Below are 9,074 nucleotides of genomic sequence, written 5' to 3' on the forward strand. Positions count from 1 at the left end.
TCCGGCGGGCGCTTTTGGACACCCGAAGCCCCACACGCTTGGGAGGGACATCGTCAGAGCATGCGGTGTCTATGGGCTGCCCTAGATCGGCCTGACCGCCCCTAAGGCCTCGAGGTTCGCCGCCCTACAAAAGAAGGACGAACGAAGAACGAGGAAGATGAAGAACAAGGGAGAAGATAAAAGATAAAAAGTGGTAGATGATTTGATCAATTGTGTGTTGCTCAATCGGCCGTCACCTCTCATCTATTTATGAGGCGGTTGGATTTCCCGTACAAGAAAAGGACGAAAAATTCCGTTTAAAACATCAAAAACCCTAACCTAACTCGGAGAGGAATCTTCGGCAATTTTCCGGGTCGACTCGGTCTCACCGATTGGTTTGCTTCGGTCCCACAGAGTTAACGTGGCCAACTCTTTGTAACTTTCTGAAATTTTCCGGATCAACTCGGTCTCACAAATTGTTTTGCTTCAGTCCCAGAGAGAGGACATTGCCAACTCTCTGGTAATTTTCGGGACCAACTCGGTCGGTCCGAAATGACTTTGCAGCTTCTATTTCTGACCTTATTTTGCCTCCACATGTTGCATCCAAACTCAGATTAAGATGATGTTTATATGAAAATCAATGGTTTCGACGAGACGCACAACTTTCATGTGGAAACAGTTTCCATCAGACGCCATATTGATTGAGTTTCATGCCTTTCTTTACTCTGGTGTCAACATGAGCATCTCTGAACGTGTCATAACTTTTGCATTCGAGCTCCATTTTTGACCATCTTCATATCCATCTTGATCTTCATGAAGAGAGACATTCCAAGGTGACTTACAATCATAAGTTTGAATTAGTATTGATATAACCTAAGCTAATTTTATAATTGTGCCAATTTTGAGCATCAACAACATCCTTATTTTTTGTTACTGTTTTCCCAATGCTGATTTTTTTACCATTGGTTTTCCCTAAAACCAACTCAATTTTCCCATGTTTTATTAGCTTATGAAAATAAAACAACATTTTAGTTGGCAAATCAATAAGTTCTTACAAAATAAATGTTTATCATTATCAGTTGGCATGTTAATCATGCTAATTACATTCGAAATTATTACAAAACGTGTTATGATTTTACGAACCAATGTAATAATAAACTTGCAATGACGTCTCAATGTACTAGCATGTTTATGCTCCCATCACAACTCACACGCATATTGTCTACCTTCATAATAAACTGCCCAAACCAGGTTTATTTTAGCATTACCCGGTCTAGTCGTGCTTGGCTGCAAATCATTTTCTTTTTTTGCAAATTGTTGGGCTGGAAATCTTTCAAGACGTGGATGGATCCATTCGACTTGCCCAGAAAATGTGCTCTAATAAGTAATATGAAACCGGTTGTAATAAGTACTAACAAATGGGTTGTAAATATAAAAGCAGCAAACTGGCAATTACCCCTTTAAAAGCAAGCTGGCAATTATTTTCAAATTTCGGTTTTTTCTTCCAATTTTCAGATTTTAAATATCATTAGATTTTAAGCTAATTGTTTCTAATTTTTTTCGCTGACTCGAAATTTCTGGATTAAAATAGTTCAAACTCCACTGAAATAGCAAAATTAGGTTGGACTTTTTGACCATGGTCCTAGGTAGAAAATGGGCCGTAATAAATTCCTTAAGAATTAGCAAGTGGGCTGAAAATTATCAAAAAATAGAAAATGGATTGCATGTTGTCTGCCACAGATTTGGAGGCTGACTTGTGGGCCTACTAAGTTGATGCGTACACAAGGTTTCTCAAAAAAATAAACTTAGTCAACAATCGACTCTACCAGCGTGAGGCCGTTAGATGTCAATCCAATGGCAATTGTGCTTCTTCAATTTCTGATCTTCCTCCTCCAGCCGCCCAAAAAAGCGTCGGCGGAACCGCCTGCTCCCGCCTCCCGTGGCGGGCTGTGCTGCCGAGCAGGCCTCACTGCCCCGCCCTACTCGCATCACTGGCCTGGCCATCCCTCGACTCACTCACACCTCATGTTATTCTTCGGCGACGGCAGCCTCACACTGCAGCCAAACCAGTAAACCCTCGTACTCCCCTCTGCGTTGCAAACAACTGTCGAGTCTTCCTCGGCTCTGAGTTGTTCTCTTCCTAGGCCTCGCCATCATCCATGCCTTGGTGCTCTCGGCGCGGCGTGGTCAATGAACGACATCCATTAGAAAAGGATTGTACGTGGAGAGGCTAACAGGTGGGTCCATGACCGCGCGCAAGGAAGTGCCTCCTTATTACACGCAAAATATTGATTCCTCCACCTGACAGCAGGGACCCACCGGAAGGGCCTCTGTATTTTGTGAAAAAATGTTCCCCCCACTAACAGCTGGGACCCACCAGCTATATCTTCGCATGCAAGGAAATGCCTCCTTATTACATGCAAAAAGAAGATTCCTCCCCCTGCTAGCTAGGACCCACCAGATTTGGAGACGGACTTGTGGGTCTACTAAGTTGATGTGGACGCAGGGCTTTGTCAACTTAGTAAATATAAACGGCTCTAGCTATAGTGACTGCAGGATGTTAATCCAATGGTCGTGCTGCTTCTTCAACCTCTGGTCTTCTTGCACCAGCCGCCCAAACCAGCATCGACTGTACCTCCTGATCCTGCCTCCTATGGCCGATTGTGCTGCCGCGCATGCCTCATCGTTGGCCTGGCCATCCCTCTACTCACCCACACCTCGTGTTATTCCCCAACGATGGCAGACAAACCAATAAACCCTCATACTCCCCTCCGTCTGCGCAACAACTTATGAGTCTTCCCCAGCTCCATGTCGTTCCCATCCTAGGCCTCATCGTGATCCATCGCCTTGGTGCTCTCAGCATGGTGTGGTCAACGTGGTCAACGAACGACATCCATCGGAAGAGGACTGAACGTGGAGAGGCTGAAAGCTGGATCCATGGCCACACGCAAGTAAGTGCCTCCTTATTACGCGCAAAATAATGATTCCTGCACCTGACAGCAAGGACCCACCATAAGGTCCACTATATTTCATGAAAAAAATGTTTCCCCCTAGTAGCCGGGACCCACTAGCTACATCTTTGCTCAGAAGGAAGTACCTCCTTACCCCCTGAGAACTGGGACCCACCAGGTCGAAGCGTAGGTAGCGTTATCTGTCTGGTCATGAATGCATACATACATAATGGTCGATCGGTCTCTATGCAACAATGAACCGTGGCCAAGTAAGGAGTGGCACGTGTCGTAGTAGAACCACCGACATATCATGTCTAGTAGTCCCGTCTATATCGTGTACACGTACATATAGCCATGCTACAAGAAACTAAATACGGCTACATACATACGGGTGGGGTCTCGAACGCCCAAAGTGACGGCGTCCTATTCATCGACAGCCAACTGGCTGGGTTAGAACGGAGGAAATAGCATTGAGTTCATCGGGAGGCAACCAACTATGTCAGAATATGTCATATTCATCGGGATCAACTGGCTTGGATAGAATAGCCGAAAGAAGGTCTGGCGTACTGCAGAATGGAGGAAACGGCCTTTTTTTCGACCGCGTACGGTCGAAATGGGGTCCTGTTCATCACGAAGGGTCTAGCGTACCGCAAAACGGAGGAAACAGAGTTGTCCCCAAACTGCCTACGGTCGAAATGGGGTCCTAGTGATCGAGAGGGGTGTGGCGTACCGCAAAACGGAGGAAATGGACTTTTGTTCGAGCGCCAAAAGTCAAAACGGGGTCATGTTCATTGGGAGGTGTCTGGCATACCACAAAACGAGACTCCACGGGCTACTGTTCATCCACCGTCTATTGCCTCCCACCAGCCTCCACGGGGTACTGTTCATCCACCATCGACTTCCTCCAGCCTCCACCTGTTACTGTTCATACACCATCGACTTCCTCCATCCTCCACATGAAAGAAAATATGCCCTAGAGGCACTAATAACGTTATTATTTATTTCCTTATTTCATGATAAATGTTTATTATTCATGCTAGAATTGTATTAATCGGAAACTTAGTACATGTGTGAATACATAGACAAACAGAGTGTCACTTGTATGCCTCTACTTGACTAGATCGTTGAATCAAAGATGGTTAAGTTTCCTAACCATAGACATGAGTTGTCATTTGATTAACGGGATCACATCATTAGAGAACGATGTGATTGACTTGACCCATTCTGTTAGCTTAGCATTTGATCATTTAGTTTATTGCTATTGCTTTCTTCATGACTTATACATGTTCCTATGACTATGAGATTATGCAACTCCCGAATACCGGAGGAACACTTTGTGTGCTACCAAATGTCAAAATGTAACTGGGTGATTATAAAGGTGCTCTACAGGTTTCTCCGATGGTACTTGTTGAGTTGGCATAGATCAAGATTAGGATTTGTCACTCCGATTGTCGGAGAGGTATCTCTGGGCCCTCTCGGTAATGCACATCACTATAGGCCTTGCAAGCAATATGACTAATGAGTTAGTTGCGGGATGATGCATTACGGAACGAGTAAAGAGACTTGCCGGTAACGAGATTGAACTAGGTATTGAGATACCGACGATCGAATCTCGGGCAAGTAACATACGGATGACAAAGGGAACAACGTATGTTGTTGTACGGTTTGACCGATAAAGATCTTCGTAGAATATGTAGGAGCCAATATGAGCATCCAGGTTCCGCTATTGGTTATTGACCGGAGATGTGTCTCGGTCATGTCTACATAGTTCTCGAACCCGTAGGGTCTACACGCTTAACGTTCGGTGACGATTTGTATTATGAGTTTATGTGATTTGATGACCGAAGGTAGTTCGGAGTCCCAGATGAGATCGGGACCATGACTACGAGTCTCGAAATTGTCAAGACGTAAAGATCGATATATTGGACGACTATATTCGGACATCGAAAGGTTCCGAGTGATTCAAGTATTTTTCGGAGTACCGGAGAGTTACGGTAATTCGTATTGGGCCTTAATGGGCCATACGGGAAAGGAGAGAAAGGCCTCAAAGGGTGGCCGCACCCCTCCCCATGGACTGGTCCGAATTGGACTAGGGAGGTGGAATCCTACTAGGACTAGGGAGTCCTAGTAGGACTCCACACTTGGGCGCGCCCTATGAGGGCCGGCCTCCCCCTCCCTCCATCCTTTATATACGTGGCTAGGGGCACCCCATAGACACAACAAGTTGATCATTGATCCCTTAGCTGTGTGTGGTGCCCCCCTCCACCATAATCCACCTCGATCATATTCTAGCGGTGCTTAGGCGAAGCCCTGCGTCGGTAGCAACATCATCACTGTCAACACACCGTCATGCTGACGGAACTCTCCCGTGAAGCTCTGTTGGATCGGAGTTCGTGGGACGTCATCGAGCTGAACGTGTGCTGAACTCGGAGGTGCCGTGCGTTCGGTACTTGGATCGGTCGGATCGTGAAGACGTACGACTACATCAACCGCGTTGTGCTAACGCTTACGCTTTCGGTCTACGAGGGTACGTGGACAACACTCTCCCCTCTAGTTGCTATGCATCACCATGATCTTCCGTGTGCGTAGGGAATTTTTTTGAAATTACTACGTTCCCCAACAGTGGCATCCAAGCCTGGTTTTATGAGTAGATGTTATATGCACGAGTAGAATACAAGTGAGTTGTGGGTGATACAAGTCATACTTCTTACCAGCATGTCATACTTTGGTTCGGCGGTATTGTTGGATGAAGCGGCCCGGACCGACATTACGCGTACGCTTACGCGAGACTGGTTCTACCTACGTGCTTTGCACATAGGTGGCTGGCGGGTGTCAGTTTCTCCAACTTTAGTTGAACCGAGTGTGACTACGCCCGGTCCTTAAGAAGGTTAAAACAGCACTAACTTGACGAACTATCGTTGTGGTTTTGATGCGTAGGTAAGAACGGTTCTTGATCAGCCCGTAGCAGCCACGTAAAACTTGCAACAACAAAGTAGAGGACGTCTAACTTGTTTTTGCAGGGCATGTTGTGACGTGATATGGTCAAGACGTGATGAGATATAAGTTGTTGTATGAGATGATCATGTTTTAAGTTATCGGCAACTGGTAGAAGCCTTATGGTTGTCTCTTTATTGCATTATATGCAAGCGCCAAATAATTGCTTTACTTTATCGCTATGCGATAGCAATGGTTGCAAGAGCAATAGTTGGCGAGACGACCATGTGACGACAAATTGATATAGATCACGATGATGGAGATCATGGTGTCATGCCAGTGACGATGGAGATCATGATGGTACTTTGGAGATGGAGATCAAAGGCGCAAGATGATCATGGCCATATCATGTCACATATTTTGATTGCATGTGATGTTTATCTTTTATACATATTATTTTGCTTAGTTCGGCGGTAGCTTTATAAGATGATCCCTTACTAAAATTTCAAGGTATAAGTGTTCTCCCTGAGTATGCACCGTTGCGACAGTTCTTCGTGCTGAGACACCACGTGATGATCGAGTGTGATAACCTCCTTGTTCACATACAACGGGTGTAAGCCAGTTTTGCACATGCAGAATACTCGGGTTAAACTTGACGAGCCTAGCATATGCAGATATGGCCTCGGAACACTAGAGACTGAAAGGTCGAGCGTGAATCATATAGTAGATATGATCAACATAGTGATGTTCACCATTGAAAACTACTCCATCTCACGTGATGATCGGACATGGTTTAGTTGATTTTGATCACGTGATCACTTAGATGATTAGAGGGATGTCTATCTAAGTGGGAGTTCTTAAGTAATATGATTAATTGAACTTTAATTTATCATGAACTTAGTCCTGATAGTATTTGCATAACTATGTTGTAGATCAATAGCTCGCGATGTAGCTCCCTGTTTATTTTGATATGTTCCTAGAGAAAAACTAAGTTGAAAGATGTTAGTAGCAATGATGCGGATTGGATCCGTGATCTGAGGATTATCCTCATTGCTGCACAGAAGAATTATGTCCTTGATGCACCGCTTGGTGACGGACCTATTGCAGCAGCAGATGCAGACGTTATGAACGTTTGGCAAAGCTCGGTATGATGACTACTTGATAGTTTAGTGCACCATGCTTTACGGCTTAGAACCGGGACTTCAAAAACGTTTTGAACGCCACGAAACATATAAGTTGTTCCAAGAGTTGAAACTAGTATTTCAGACTCATGCCCGTGTCGAGAGGTATGAGACCTCTGACAGTACTTTGCCTACAAGATGGAGGAGAATAGCTCAACTAATGAGCATGTGCTTAGAATGTCTGAGTACTACAACTGAATCAAGTGGGAGTTAATCTTCTAGATAAGATAGTGATTGACAGAATTCTCTAGTCACTATCACCAAGTTACTAGAACTTCTTGATGAACTATAATATGAAGGGATAACGGAAACGATTCCCAAGCTCTTCGTGATGCTGAAATCGACGAAGGTAGAAATCAAGAAAAGCATCAAGTGTTGATGGTTGACAAGACCACTAGTTTCAAGAAAAGGGCAAAGGGAAGAAAGGGAACTTCAAGAAGAACGACAAGCAAGTTGCTGCTCAAGTGAAGAAGCCCAAGTCTAGACCTAAGCCTGAGACTAAGTGCCTCTACTGCAAAGGGACTGGTCACTGGAAGCAGAACTGCCCCAAGTATTTGGCGGATAAGAAGGATGTCAAAGTGAACAACGGTATATTTGATATACATGTTATTGATGTGTACTTTACTAGTGTTTATAGCAACCCCTCAGTATTTGATACTAGTTCAGTTGCTGAGATTAGTAACTCGAAACGTGAGTTGCAGAATGAACAGAGACTAGTTAAGGGTGAAGTGACGATGTGTGTTGGAAGTGGTTCCAAAATTGATAGGATCATCATCGCACACTCCCTTTACCTTCGGGATTAGTGTTGAACCTAAAATAAATGTTATTTGGTGTTTGCTTAAAGCATAATATGATTCGATCATTTTTATTGCAATATAGTTATTCATTTAAGTCAAGGATAATTGTTATTCTGTTTACATGAATAAAACTTTCTATGGTCATACACCCAAGGTGAATGGATTATTGAATCTCGACCGTAGTGATACACATATTCATAATATTGAAGCCAAAAGATGCAAAGTTAATAATGATAGTGCAACCTATTTGTGGCACTGCCGTTTAGGTCATATTGGTGTACAGCGCATGAAGAAACTCCATGCTGATGGGCTTTTGGAATCACTTGATTATGAATCACTTGATGCTTGCGAACCATGCCTCATGGGCAAGATGACTAAGACTCCATTCTCCGGAAGAGGACTGAACGTGGAATGGCTGAAAGCTGGATCCATGGCCGCACACAAGTAAGTGCCTCCTTATTACGCGCAAAATAATGATTCGTCCACCTGACAGCAGGGACCCACTAGAAGGGCCGCTGTATTTCATGAAAAAAATGTTTCCCCCTGGCAGCTGGGACCCACTAGCTACATCTTTGCTCAGAAGGAAGTGCCTCCTTACCCCCTGACAACTGGGACCCACCAGGTCGAAGCATAGGTAGCGTTATCTGTCTGGTCGCGAATGCATACGTACATAATGGTCGATCGGTCTCTATGCAGCAATGAACCATGGCCAAGTAAGGAGTGGCACGTGTCGTAGTAGAACCACCGACATATCATGTCACGTAGTCCCGTCTATATCGTGTACATGTACGTACAACCATGCTACAAGAAAGTAAATACGGCTACATACATACGGGTGGGGTCTCGAACGCCCAAAGCGACGGCGTCCTATTCATCGACAGCCAACTGGCTGGGTTAGAACGGAGGAAATAGCATTGTGTTCATCGGGAGGCAACCAACTATGTCAGATATGTCATATTCATCGGGACCAACTGGCTTGGACGGAATAGCCGAAAGAAGGTGTGGCGTATTGCAGAATGGAGGAAACAGCCTTTTGTTCGACCGCGTACGGTCGAAATGGGGTCCTGTTCATCACGAAGGTTCTAGCGTACCGCAAAACGGAGGAAACAGAGTTGTCGCCAAACCGCCTCCGGTCGAAACGGGGTCCTAGTGATCGAGGGGGGTGTGGCGTACCGCAAAACGGAGGAAACGGACTTTTGTTCGAGCGCCTAAAGTCAAAACGGGGTCATGTT

The sequence above is a fragment of the Triticum urartu genome, chromosome 2A (genome assembly GCF_056163025.1).
Source record: "Triticum urartu cultivar PI428250 chromosome 2A, HENAU_Tu73, whole genome shotgun sequence".
NCBI lineage: Eukaryota > Viridiplantae > Streptophyta > Magnoliopsida > Poales > Poaceae > Triticum > Triticum urartu.